This window comes from Electrona antarctica, assembly GCF_951216825.1.
Source record: "Electrona antarctica genome assembly, chromosome: 8".
In the NCBI taxonomy this organism is placed as follows: domain Eukaryota; kingdom Metazoa; phylum Chordata; class Actinopteri; order Myctophiformes; family Myctophidae; genus Electrona; species Electrona antarctica.
Window position 1 is genome coordinate 47,699,425 of NC_136789.1, and position 14,311 is coordinate 47,713,735.

Genomic DNA, 14,311 nt, shown 5'->3' on the forward strand with positions numbered 1-14,311 from the left:
CTTTCGATAATTCCTTTGACGAGTGTGACACGAGGATGGAGGTCCCACTGCCACTCGAGGTATTGGACAGCTACTGAGCCCCTTTTTGCAGACAGCTCAGAGCCTCTTGCCTCCCACTTTGCTGGATCAGAGGCGTGGTATTTGGACTGCTTGGGATTGACTAGGCGCGAGAGATCCACGCCGCCAAGTTTCCTCTCCTGTCTTTCTGCCACTTGAGTTGCACTTTGGTCTTTTGTCGGTGACTGCAGCTGAGACTTTACGAAGCATTTACAGATGTCAGTGATGCCGGAGCTTGAGACCTTTTGTGACTGAGCCCTGGTGACTTCAGCTGAGAGTTCTTTTCTCTTCAGCCCTTTTACGTCATCAGCGACTTTGGTCACAATTTCGCAGGCCATCTTCACAGGCCATTCAGCTTTGCTTTCTTCGTCGAGCAACTGGTTGGGCAACACCAGAGTCTTGGTCGCAAACACTGTTGACTTACTGTTACTGGAGTCGTTTGCAGTTTCTGACCTTTGGTCTGTCAAGACGATCGGCTTTCCTGACCTCCCACTTTGGTCTGTCAAGACGAGCGGCTTTTCTGACCTCCCACTTTGGTCTGTCAAGACGAGCGGTTTAAGGGAGAAGCCTCCAGCCTTCAAGCTCTCTCCAGCCTTCAAGCTCTCTTCGACTCCTTTGGTGCGCTTTTCCAATGTCTCGAGGTCGTCCTCGTGTTCTTTGACCGAGGCTTCGCTAAGTCCTGTCGGGTCCACGAGGACTTCTCTGTACACCTTCGAAGTTGCTCTTAGTGACCTTGCGAAGTGAGTTTCAGACCTATGCACAGCTAGGTCTATCTCCTCGAAGAGGTCAGGATGAGTCCCACCGACCGTCTTACCGAGAGGTCCGTCCCAGAGGACGAGGTCTCCCTCTACCTTAATTGGCTGTGGGACCAGGCGACCTTCCCTGTGACTTATCAGCAGGTCGATCTTCTTTGGGCGGACCAAGTCGTTGGTCGGGATGTCTGGAAAGAATTTCAGCAGTTGCTGTGGTGTGACTGCCTGGTTCACCTTTGCGATGTTCTCCAAGCCGTAACAGAGGAGCTTGTGCTCTACCACTATACCCTCGGGAGTTTTTACTCTTAGCCGTAGGGTGTACCTTTTGGTAGCAACCGTCTTCTCCATCCCTCCGACTCCTTGGACAATCAACTTGATGCTTTCGCCCTTTAGCTGGAGACGTTCAGCGGCGTTGTTAGAGATGTAATTGGTATCTGACGCAAGGTCAATCAGTGTACCGACTAGTTGGCCTGAGTTCGTTGTCACATCTAGAAGCATCATTATGACAGGGTACTCTCTTGGCTTACTGCCGGTGCTAGTGCACACTGTAGTTGAGATCTTGTTTGAGAACGCTTCCTTGAACTCCGCTTTCAGCTCTGGTGAGAGTTTGGCAAGGAGCTCCTCTTGTTTGTTTGTCAGTCCGAATCCTTTCTTCTCCACTTTTCCATTGCTTTGCTCTTCACTCTTATTGTCCGTATACTTGGTATGTGGCATCGGACAGAGCAAATAGTTGTGGTCTGAGGACTCTCCATTTTGACAGTCTTCCTTAGAGCAGAGAAACTTCTGAGTGCACCTGCCGTCTTCATCATGGAGGAGTAAGCACTTGAAGCATGCTCCTACCTTCTCCAGCAGAGCTTTCTTGCTTGATAGGTTGAGCTTTCTGAAGGCTTTGCAGGCAAACAGTCTACCTGCGTGCTTTTCGTCCCCACATGCGATGCATGAGCTTGGGTGAGAACCCTCTTGGTTGTCTCTTGACGTGGCTTTAGTGAAAGCCTGCCTTTCTTTATTCTTGTTGTGAGACTTCTCAAAATAGTCCACTGAACTGGTCTGCAGTTGATCCAACTCCTTAAGAATGTCCTCTTGTCTCTTCAGGTACTGCAGTAGATAATCAAAGTGGTTCCTGGGTGAAAAGCCGCTTGCAGGGTCGTTCTTGTGAGTGAGCCACTTTTCTTTCAGGGAGTCAGGCAACTTACTCTCGATTGACTGGGCCACCACCCGATTCTTCACAGCATCTTCTTCCCCCAGGACTTGGAGATCATGAAGAGCTCTCTCTACAGACTGAATCAGTTCGATTGTCTTTCTCGGGTGGTTTCCCGTGACGGGAGACAGTCCATGTACTTCCTTACAGATAAGCAGCACTATCTTCGGCTTGTTACCATACGTGTTGTCTAGGAGTCTGAACACGTCGTTAGCCGATCCACAGCTGGACAGCACAAGGTCTCTCTTGACTTTGTCGTCTAGGCTGCCCAGAAGATGGAACTTCCTCACATTTTCCAACCCATGAGGGTTTCCCAGCTGTTGAAGGTCATTCCATTCAGCTTTCCAGCGGTAGTAGTCTCTCATGTTACCGGAAAATGTGGGCAGGCGTGCTCGTTCTAGAGTAATCTGGGGCTTGAAGCTGTAAGACCCTGGGTACATGCCGGAAGCACCTTGAACTTGCAGCGGTGTGCTTGCAGCATGTGGAAATACGCCATAGCTGAGATTGTGGGGTATGCTGGGTGAGCCATGCCGGACTCCGCCTACAGGGGTTTGACCGTCTATGGGGCGGAACAGGTTAGAGACAGGGTGAGAACTAGCTGTCGTGGCTTGCTCTCCCTTCACCGCAACATCTGGCCCTGTCTGTCCTTGCTGCTCCTCTTCGTTGTCAGACCATGCATTGCGTCGCCACGCCCACCTATCCCACAGTCTCTCTTGTCGCTTCCTCAGCTTCCTGCTACGGTCTCTTGACGCCGTTAACTTGGCTAGAGGGATCATGCCAGTCCACTCATCGACCAGTTTGTTGACCTCGTAGACCTCCCGCTCTAGGTTTTTATTCTGCAGTTCGCGCTCCATCCTAGTCAGCTTCATGTAGTCGGTTGCTTCGGCCTGATCGAGGGCGGAGTCAGCCTCTTTGGTGAGGGTGGAGATGTGCTCCTCAGCAAATCTGGTCCAGAAGCCATCCAGGACGAGGTGTTCAACTTCATCGAACTTACGGTCACATTCCGCTGTTTTGTCGTCGACTTGATCCGCCTTTTTCATGGCCTCTCCATCGTTTGATTCCCGTAGGGCCATGGCATATTCAAATCCAGCATCTGTGACTTTGGTATGTTCTACTTTGAAGTTCCTCCACTCACCTATTAGATCACTTTCTCCCAGTGCGTTCGCTCTGGAGATGAGATAGTTGGCTCTCTTGGTGAATGCAGTCTGGGCTGCTGAGCGCTTCTGCTTCAGCTTCTCCATTTTCTCCTCTTCTGCCATTTTGTTAAAGTTGTCTCTTTGGCTAGCAGGTTAGCAGGTTGTATGGATGGGCTGAAGCTTGATTGCAATGGCAGTGAAAGAGTTAAGGTTTTCCGGTCCACTTTCCTTCGAGTAGCCGGGCCTTAGTTTATGACTGCCAGGTCATGGATTATGACTGGCAGGCCACTTGGTTTTTTTGATTGGCAGGTTATCCGGTCCACTTCTCTTCGAGTAGCCGGGCCATGGTTTATAACTGTTCGGAGTTTCTATAATATGGCCATCCGAAAGGACCAATGACAGGCAGCACACACGGTATAACTCGTGTTAGTCAATTTATTGACATAAATGACCACAGGTTATAAACCTGGAAGGAAATAAAAACAAACAAACACTGTATTACAATACTGTTCTATGAATACAATGCAATCATCATGAAATCAAAATTATAACATACTATTGTACTGCCTTTACAATGTATACACACATATAATATTCTACCTGTAAATACACCATGCAGTACACACAATAAACATACACATATACTGTATATATTACACCATGTACATTATCTATATATATATATAAAGGAGACACAATCTCTGTTACTACGAGCTGAAAACCAGTAAACTGCATTTCCCAGAATGCAACACTACAGTGCCTGTGCAGATTGCACGCAGCACCGACACTCGCGCCGACCGGCATGGTGCTCCCACATCACTACGGCACAGAGTATGTGCGTCAAACCAACGTGACCCTTTATAGTATACAAAAGCCACAAACACCGCCACGCAACAGTGCAGGTTACAGGACGACACCACGCTACCATCTGCAAAGCCGGCCGACAGAGTAATCTGTTCAAACCAGCCAGTGTTGGCCACGGCTAATGCGCTAGCCAAACGCTAGCCAGGCTAACGCTGATAATTAAAGTAAAGCCAGAGCGCACCCACTAAAGAGCACGCATCGCTCGCCATTCATTTAACTCTGTATGAAATGTATGATGAAATGTGGACGCAACGTGGCAAACGTTAATAATAACACAATTGTACAAAACAGTAGCTCATATCAGACACAGGTGATTACATACCAACGGAAAGTGTGCTCCTGTCGATAGATAGTGTGTGAATGAACGCCACAATCAGACACATATGAATTACCTGCGCAGTCGCGCATGCGCAAAGCACTTTCATCAATTACACAAATCATGAAACATCACTACAATGAAACGTATTATGTAACTATGAGAATAGGAAAAATAGGAAAAGTATGAAATAGACAATAGTAATAGTATGAAATACCCCACAGTTCCCATTATTTATAATAACTTTTTAACCCATGACTTTTACTGATTTTATACCCATGAATTGTACTGATGACCCAAAAGAACCGAACAGAAACAATACGCCAGTCAGTCAACACACCATATTTCACCATATTTTTGATGCGCTGATATATGAAATGAATATGCGCGACATAGGAACGTGATATGGTGTGGTATGGTACAGAAACTATGCACAATGTAGGATGTAGCATTTATTCATATTATACACAAGTCATTTCATTGTAAACAGCCTTTGACTAAGAAAGGAAAGAGGTCCACAGCTCAGGGTATATTGAAAACGGCCTGGAAAAAAAAAATCGCATCGGCAAAACATTCTCGCTCCAAGGAAAGGAAATGTCATGCACAGCTCAGTCACAATGCTATAAACTTTATTATTCCAACATAATTTTGCTAAAGATGGCGTGTATAGTCAACATGTATTTATATCTATTGAGCTATGCGCTTGGTGGAAACAATACCACTCACCATATTTATTTTTCCGTTTCGAGAAATAAAGTCAGACATCGTTATTTCTGCAAACCGCATATAACAAATATAACATCTAAAACAACATTTAGTTTATGTAAGATTGTAATGTAAGTTTGCCTACATGTGGAAGTAGTTGGAATGCAAATGACACATTAGCTTGAACAATGCCCGTCTCCAGCCGGGAGGGAGGTGTGAACGGCACTGCTTGCGGGGGAGAAAGGGTGAGAGTCTAAGAGCGGTCCCACGGACCGAAAAAGAGCAGACATTTTAGTAGAATTATGTCTAAAATCATATTTCCAAAACGTTTCAGATGAAAAAAAAAACAGAGATGGTTTGAATCGAACATTTAGAAAAAGTCATGCAAGGGGAACTTTCTCAGGACTTCATGGGCAAAGAAAATCCACTTCAAAATTTCAAAATCGGTCAGCCAGACCGCTCCGACGCGCTAGTGTTAAGGCACTCTTTTTATTCATTCTTATAAGAGTTGGCATGGTAGCTGCAGAGCAGCAACAACGAACGCGTTTCAACCCTCAAGTCTTCATCCCTGTTGAATGCTACAAACACAGTGAAGTGTCACCTTTTATGGTTTCCCTAGGTGCAACAACTTGGTCTGTACCATGTGAACAAACATGACTACATAGCCAACATATATCATAGCCAACATATATCAACAGTGCTATCAAGAGTCCTTGAATACATTTACATTATATGTCATATCAGAATATCAGGGTTATTTCATGTAAAGGTTCAAAAAGTTAGGCCAACATAGAAAAAATATATATAATATACACTGATGAGGCACATCTGACTAAGTCCTTGAAAAGGAGGGAGATTTAAGGGACTCGGTGAGAGACATTTTAAAAATCACATTTAAGGCAACTAAGGAGGTTCTCTTCAACACAATGTACACAACACTTGAGTTGCCTCATAAAGAATTACTTAAGTTGGGGTCTCTTCATAACACTTGTTCAATTTTGGTCCACCCCTCTGTTCAAAGGTTGTCATGTGTCATGGGGTTTTGTGTGCTGTTGTGCTGCTGTCTGCTAAGCCTCATGTTATCAGCCAGACACTCTGAAGGCTAGGTGAAGAGAACTACTGTGAATGAAATGGATTTGTACTGAACAGTAACAGATTTATTCTGCTTCATGCAGATTGTTTTTTTTGTGCAGTTGATTCTGTTGATCCACTGAATCAGCCTAATTGATCAACGAGCTACAGACTCCGATCAGCTGGTCATCGCCTCAGTGGTAATTGGAGCCATTGAGGTAAGGTAAGGTAAGGTACATTTTATTTATAAAGCGCCTTTCAAAACAAATGTCACAAGGTGCTGTACAATAAATAAAATGAAATAAAACAAGAGCAATACATAGATCATCAATAAAACAAAAACACAATGACAGAGTAATAATACAAATATATATATATATATAAATAAACATGCAGTAGACAATATTACAGAATAAAGTGTTTTTGAAATAAATGAGTTTTTAGCAGCTTTTTAAATGTCTCGACAGATTCTGCCCTCCTTAGGGAAAGGGGTAATTCATTCCATAGGGAAGGGGCTACAACTTCAAAAGCTCTATCGCCTTTGGTTCTCAGTCTTGTGTTGGGAATTTTGAGCAGGTCTTTACCTGAGGACCTCAGTGTTCTCACATTTAAAATGGGGAATAAAAGTTCAGTAATGTACATGGGAGACAGCCCATGGAGAGCTTTAAAAGTGATTAATACAATTTTAAAAACAATTCTACAGTCAATTGGAAGCCAGTGTAAAGCAGCAAGTACAGGGGTGATATGAGACCTTCTAAAAGTGTTTGTTAAAAGTCTGGCAGCTGTATTCTGCACCAACTGGAGGCGATGTATTGATGAGCGACTGAGGGTAGTAAATAATGAGTTGCAATAGTCCAGCCGGGAAGAAATAAAAGCATGAATGAGTTGTTCCAGATCTCGAGGGGTTAAAAGCGACTTAATTTTGGAAATGTTTCTTAGCTGAAAGAAACAGGTTTGAACCACTTTTTTGACATGTGGCTCGAAATTCATTTGCTGGTCAAATAACACACCTAGGTTTTTTGAAACTTTTGTGAAGTGTGCTGATGAAGGACCCAGGGACTGCTTTATGTCATTGCATATAGTATCGGGGCCTATGATAAGGACTTCAGTTTTGTCCGGGTTTAATTGGAGAAAACTTTCTGCCATCCAGTCTTTAATGGAAGACAGACAATTTTTTAAAATAGACAATTTGCTAAGATCAGAGGGTTTAAAAGCAAAATACAGCTGGGTGTCGTCAGCATAACAGTGGTAAGACACTTGATTAAAATTACTGATTAAAACACCAAGTGGAAGCATGTGAAAATAAAATGGGACCAAGAATGGAACCTTGGGGCACGCCATGTTTTAATTCTGCAGAGGAAGAGACATGATCATTAATGGCCACAGCAGCACTCCTGTTAGACAGGTAAGAGGCAAACCAGGGGTCTGCATCCATTCTCAGTGGTTAGGAGCCACTGAGAAGCCTTCGTCTTCGTCATTGGTGGAGCAGTGCACCATTTGAGGACCAAAGATACAGATAAGATCGCACTGCAGGATCTGAACTTAAGGCCTTTTAGAATAAATACTACCCGGGTAGATAAAACTAACTGAGTCAAGCCATTTGGCTAAGAACTGAGCTCAAACAACTGACTGACTAAAACAGTGAATATTGACTGACTGACCAAGTGTTATTTGGGGGATTTGTGTTTATGTGTTATGTGTTTGTTTGTATTTGTATTTTATTAGTATAGGGTGTTCTTATTTTCTATTTGCCTAGCTAGGTTCAAATAAAGTGCCAGAAACTGACTTTGGCTATATAAGTAAAAATAAACATATTCCGTTGCTTCATTCACTCCCTGAGCCCAACCTGATTTTCTGTAATTTACCATATGCAAATTCCGAATGTAACACTGCAAGTCTGTGTTACAATATCATATAATCCATATTAAGGAAGCTACTCAATGTTTTGATTATGCACACACATATCATGATAAATTACATTAAAGAAACAAAAATATAAATAGTCTCTCAAATTAGGCTACTAGTGTCATTAGTCCTAGGCGATTCATTTGTCCTTTCTTTAAGACTGGGCGCAGAGCCTGGAGGTTCAATTCATACATTTATAAGTTCATAACGAAGAAGGATTCATCACCAGACGGAACCATGAGCGTTTACTTGATGTCTACATCACGTTCTCCCTCTTCTTCCAACAGTCACAAAGGGTTTAATATAGGCTGGTTCTTAGTGAAACCATACCGTAGGTCCATTTGTGTCAGTCTCTTTCACAGGGTGTAGTAGACGGTGTTTTAGCGTCCACAGAGCGACGTCCTCTATCAATTTAGACCCTCGTAGATTAGCCCAATAATTAGTCAACAACTGTTTCCGTCTTAGTTCCAATGGCATCTCTCCCAGGTCAACCTGGTGATGAATCAACACTGGTGATGATTTAAACGACCCACTGCAAACCTGTGCCTGAATCACATTTAACTTTTTTTGAGTGGTGCAACCACTCCAAGGAACAGCTTTGTCCCTATGGGACTATGTGACTATGTTACTATGGGACTATGTTACTATGTTACTATGTTTAGAGTACCAATAGGGGGTGCTGTTGCACCACTCGCTTCAGACTGGTCTGATTTTTTAAAGAGATACAGCTGCTGACCCATATGCAATACTACCATACTCTATCACAGATCTAATCATAGCCACAAAAATAGCCTTCAATGATGAGCAACTGGCTCCCCACTCCCTACCAGTCAAAAATGTCATTACATGAATTACCGTTTTACACTAGAATTTACCTAGAATCGAAAATAACTCAAATATTTAAAAGCTCCAACTCTTTCTAATTATTTCCCCTACAGTACATTCTTAATTGCATCCCCTCCTCAATCCTTTTCCTAGTAAAGAACTCCACTGAAAACCTACACCCCCAGTTAAACCCCCATTCAATCACTTCATCAATAGCTACCTGTACTTTCCTGATTATGTGCTTCAAATTCCTTCCTCTTTTCCACAATGCCCCATCATCATCAAACAATGAACTTCCTATATCTGCTGGCACCTTTGAAAATACATCATTTATCATCATTATAAACAATAATGGACTAATTGCACTTCCTTGAGGAGTGCCATTCCCCACCAAATACTTATGACATATTAGAGCCAATTCGTACTTGTATTTTCCTATCAAACAAGAAATCCTTTACCCCATTAAAAGCTCTACCACCCACTCCCATCTTGTGAAACTTAATTAAGAGTCCTTCCTTCCAAATCATATTCTAAGCTTTTTCAATATCAAAGAACACACTACTACTACTCCTTGTTTGATTGTGCCTTCCTTATCTCATTTTCAAGCCTTAACAGTGCATCCATATAGTGTTTCTACCTTTCCTGAAACCACTTTGACAACAGTACTAGCCAACATACCTCTTTTCTCAAGCTCATATGTTAGTCTATCTGTTACCATCCTCTCCATTATTTTTTACATGTATTTGATGTCAACGCTATTGGCCTATAACTGGAAGGTTTACATGGATCCTTGCCTGGCTTCCTAACCGGGATCACCACATGGCACCTTCCCTCCTCCCATATTCTATTGTACAATCCCAACGATTAGACATTCCTCCTTCCCCTAAATTCTTTAACATAACTCACCTGATCTACCCCAGGAGCTGAGGGCTTATAGCTCTTTGAATTGCTCTCACAAGCTCAGCCATAGTGAAACTATCATCCATCAACTGCCCTTACCTTTTCCTCCTTTTTCCACCCCTGGATACTGACTCATTAATGTATCTTCTCCTTGTCCCGTCTTCTGTCTAATTATCCACACTATGAACCTTAGCAAATGTAATCACTGGGTAATCCATTGCCTTTTATCTCATCCCATCTTCCTTATCATTCCCCACACTTCTCCCACTGGCGTTGTTCTCCCTATTTCACTACAAAACTGTCTCCAACTTGCCCTCTTTGCTTGCCTACTCACCTTTGCCTGCACTCTTTTATACTCTATCAGACTATACATGATATGAAGTCTTTTTAACAATCTTAAATGCTTTATTCCGGGGTTTTACTGCCTTAGAACACTCATCTGTCCACCATGGAACTCATTTCATATTCCTCCTCTTTTTGCTCCTTGGAATAACTTGACTTGCTGCTGAAATAATTGCTGACGTAACCTTATTTAATGTGTCTACATCCCCAATCATATCAACTGACTCCATTATGTCCTCACTAACCTTCTTGAATTTGCCCCACTTAGCTTTACTATACACCCACTTCTGAATCCCATTACCAGCATTCACTACCATTTTCCCTCCCACTGAACACAATATTAACTAGAACTTCACTCTGTCGAGTGCCTACTTGCTTGTTGCACACCAGTAGGCCTGCGCAAGCAGAGCGCGCAAGTGCTGTAGACCGCTACAAACTTTCAAATCTTAGCCTCACATATTGAATTATTAGATTTAGCTATTTGCTACGTACCTTGCTTCTGGAGGAAAAAAAGTAGTATTTTTAAGTATGGTGAAATCATTGTTACGTCACCGTCAACTATACCATGGCATTGGTACATATATTCATCACGTCATATGCTCATATGTCCATGTGTACATGTCTATATGTATGTATATGTAGTTTTCTACAGTGGTTGGTGGTATAATGTGATCGGCTGGGTGGTTTGATGCGTATGTACTTGACACTGAAACGTATCATTATTACGTCACCATCGTCAACCAATTATACCCTGGCATTGGTACATAATCTTCATCACGATTCACGGAAAACATACCTGTACGGTCAGCTTCCGTATGTCCGTATGACATCATATCAAGTGCATTCTAAGGGACATTGGTACATATCTTCATCACGTCATGGGACAAAACGTAGCATGACAAAAACACACCTGCACGGTCAGCTTGGGGCCAGCATATGATGTCATAACATGTGCTGGCCCCAAACACGCCCATCGTAGCACCTGGCCGAAAACATGACTTGCGCTCTCTGCCTGCGCAAGTAAATAATTACTACAATTATTACAATTACTGACTCCTGCCAAAGTAACTGATACTAGAGTTAAATCTAATGCTGACTCATTGCCTGTTCTTACATCTATTCTTGTCCCCCTCCCATCATTCAAACAAACTAAATCCCTTTCTTTCATTAACTCTTCAATTAGGCTACCTTACCATTTGTATCTGTGTGAGCCCCACCCCACAATGAATTATGGACATTAAAATCGCCACACCAAATTAGTTTAATTCTGTCTATCCCTTTAATCCTTACTAACCTATCTAAGGTCACATTCTCACCTAATACTTTGGTAGACTCGATGCGAATGGGAGGATAATTGTGACTTCTTGCATATTTAATTTGCTGCGGTTTGCCTTCACACTGTCATCCGCAGCAATTGGAAACGCAGCAGGGGGACCTTTATCAATGTGTTCCATTCATAAACTATAGCCTACACAGTTAAATCTATGGTGATCAGAATTTAAAATTATATTCATAACGTGTCGTGCCGTCTGGGACTGGACAATGAAATGATTACTATATTTACCCAGGGTATCTGGGCTAAGCTCAATAACTTGTTTCCAGCCAGGCCCTGCTCATAGAACACATTTCATCGTAGTGGTTCAATGCCTTGTTCAAGGGCACTTCAGCGGTGGTAATTTGAACGTGTCGGACCGCTGATTCGAACTGGCGACCTTCCGGTATCAAGACCGCTCCGCTATCCGTTCGGCCACCGCTGCCACTCAACTGCCACTGGACTGGACCCCCCCCCCCCCCCCCCTCTCTCTATCTCTCTCTCTCTCTCTCTCTCTATACGCACGCAGCCATGCACTGTTCTTTTGGGCATGGAAGGAACAGCGCACTGATATAACAGACAGCAGCGCAAAATGTTTAAGATGAAAGTCCCTACTCCCCAGTCCCCACACAGTGACAGCACTCCATGTTTACGGCACGCACAGACAGTCAGACAGAATATTCTGTAGGCTATAATACACTGCAGTGTTTTTGTGTTTCCTTAAGCAATTGATTAATGTACTCGTCCTCATTTCGATCAGGGGTTCAGTCTCCTCATTCGACCACATCTATCCACAATAACGGGACATCTTTGCGCTGCGTAAAATATGCCTTCTCCGTCTCCAACTGTGTTCAGCTCCTCACCCGCCACATTGTTTGCTTCATTTCCTTTATTTGCTGCGGATTGCATTCCCACCTGCACCGTTTCGAAATCAAGTGTGATTGGAAGCGAAGCGAAACCCCCGTTTTTGGTCGAAGTAGAATGCGGTTCTTTGCTGTGCATTAGGATTCGAATGAGGCTTCACACCTGCCAAACGAAGCGCAGTTTCTGACAATGCGCAGCAGGATTCGTTTTAATCGCAGTAAAGCTTTCTGGTGTGAATGTCACCTAACTCTAGCTTTTTACATGGGTTGTAGTAATTTATTATGATAACCCCCCCACCCCCCCCCCCCCCCTCCCACCACTATCCTGTTCTGACCCTTTTCTATTACCCATATGCAATATCTTGTTTTATAAAAATTGCGCAACCTCCGCATGCCCCCTCAACTTCATTCCTATCTCTTCATATGACTACATACCCATAAACCACAAAATCTGAAATTGGTTTCAAAAACGTTTATTGAATACATATTACATCAAGCTTCTCTTTCAATTCTCTTAAATATGCTTGAATTCCTGCCCATTTGCCACCACCATGCTTCTAGCATTCCACTGAAGAATTATCACCATGATCATGATGTTTCCTTGCTGGCTCCTGACTACTACTATTAATCTCAGTTTATATTTCCTCCCATTTTAACCCTGCCACATCCAAATTATCTACTGCTGCCCTTATATTACTATCATCTGTATAGCCTATTAGTGGTCCTGGATGCGGAGGATCTTGTTGAATTATTTATTTGCTGCTGCTATAAAAATCATGTTTTTTTATCAACCCACATTTTATCTTCGTCTGATTGCACGGACCTGGACGTTTCCCTTTGAGCTTTTCTACCACCCCCTCCTCCTCCTACCACTACTCCCTGTGTCTCGCTGACTTCCCTCTGACGAACCACCTTCACTGCTTCTGCATACGATAGCTTATCCAACACTTTTACCGTCTGAACCTGTATTTCCCTTTTCGTTGTAGCACAACCTCCATATGTGACACTATGCGCACCCCCACAACTGCAACAGAAAGGACAGTTTTGCTCCGACTGTACACTCCTCATACTTGTGATCCCCTGTACATCGTGGGCACCTCCTCCTTTCCTTACACAATTTAGCAATGTGCCCAAATGTTTGACATTTAAAGCACCTCATCGGCTTGGGTATATACGCCCTCACATAGAAGCACATAAAGCCCAACAATACTCGATCTGGTATTTTTTCACCTCCAAACTCCAACAACAACGTTTCACTTGTTTCCTTTTCTGGTCCCTTCGTCATCCTCTTGACACTTAGTATTTCTATCCCTCTGGCATCTAGGTTCTCCTTCAACTCATGCTCCTCAACATCCAAAGCAACTCCCGTTATTTCACCTTTACATCGTTTTGCCCTCTGATCTCCAACTTGAACCACCCTCACCACTCTGTTCTTCATTGTTAATTACTGTTTTGCCAGAGCCATCTGAATTTCATCAAAACATCCTATAAGCAAGTTGCCATCTCTTAAAACCCTTGCAAACTTTGCCTCCCCGCATTTCCCTGTCAAATCCTTTGTGAGCTGCATCAGGTTAATATCCCCCCCCCCCACCCCCCCCCCCGCCTGCAAACTTTACTACAAGATTGAACACTTTCTCAATTCCCTCTTCCCCACCTGAATCACTCTGCATATCTTCTGTATCATTGCTGTTTGAGCTAATTGTCCTAGCTCTCTTATTGCTTTCTTTAGCCTGACACTCTTTTCCCCTACCTTTAGCTTTACCCCTCGTCATCCCTATTCACTAAATGGAAAGAAAAAAGAAAGAAAGAAAGGTAGAGAAAAATAAAATAAACGGTCACCGTTCCGGACCTTTACAGGTCATCGGTCGGTACCCTCCCCCCCCCCCCCCCCCCCCCCAAATCTACCTTGTCCCACTATTCTAATCTAATCTTTACTTAATTATTAATCTATCCAGGCAATCACACAATCACACCAACTTAAATCCCCTAGTTGAATGTCCCGCTACAAACAAAACGAATCAATTGCTTAGCTTCCTCCTCCACGAACGATGTCTCATGCGGCTCC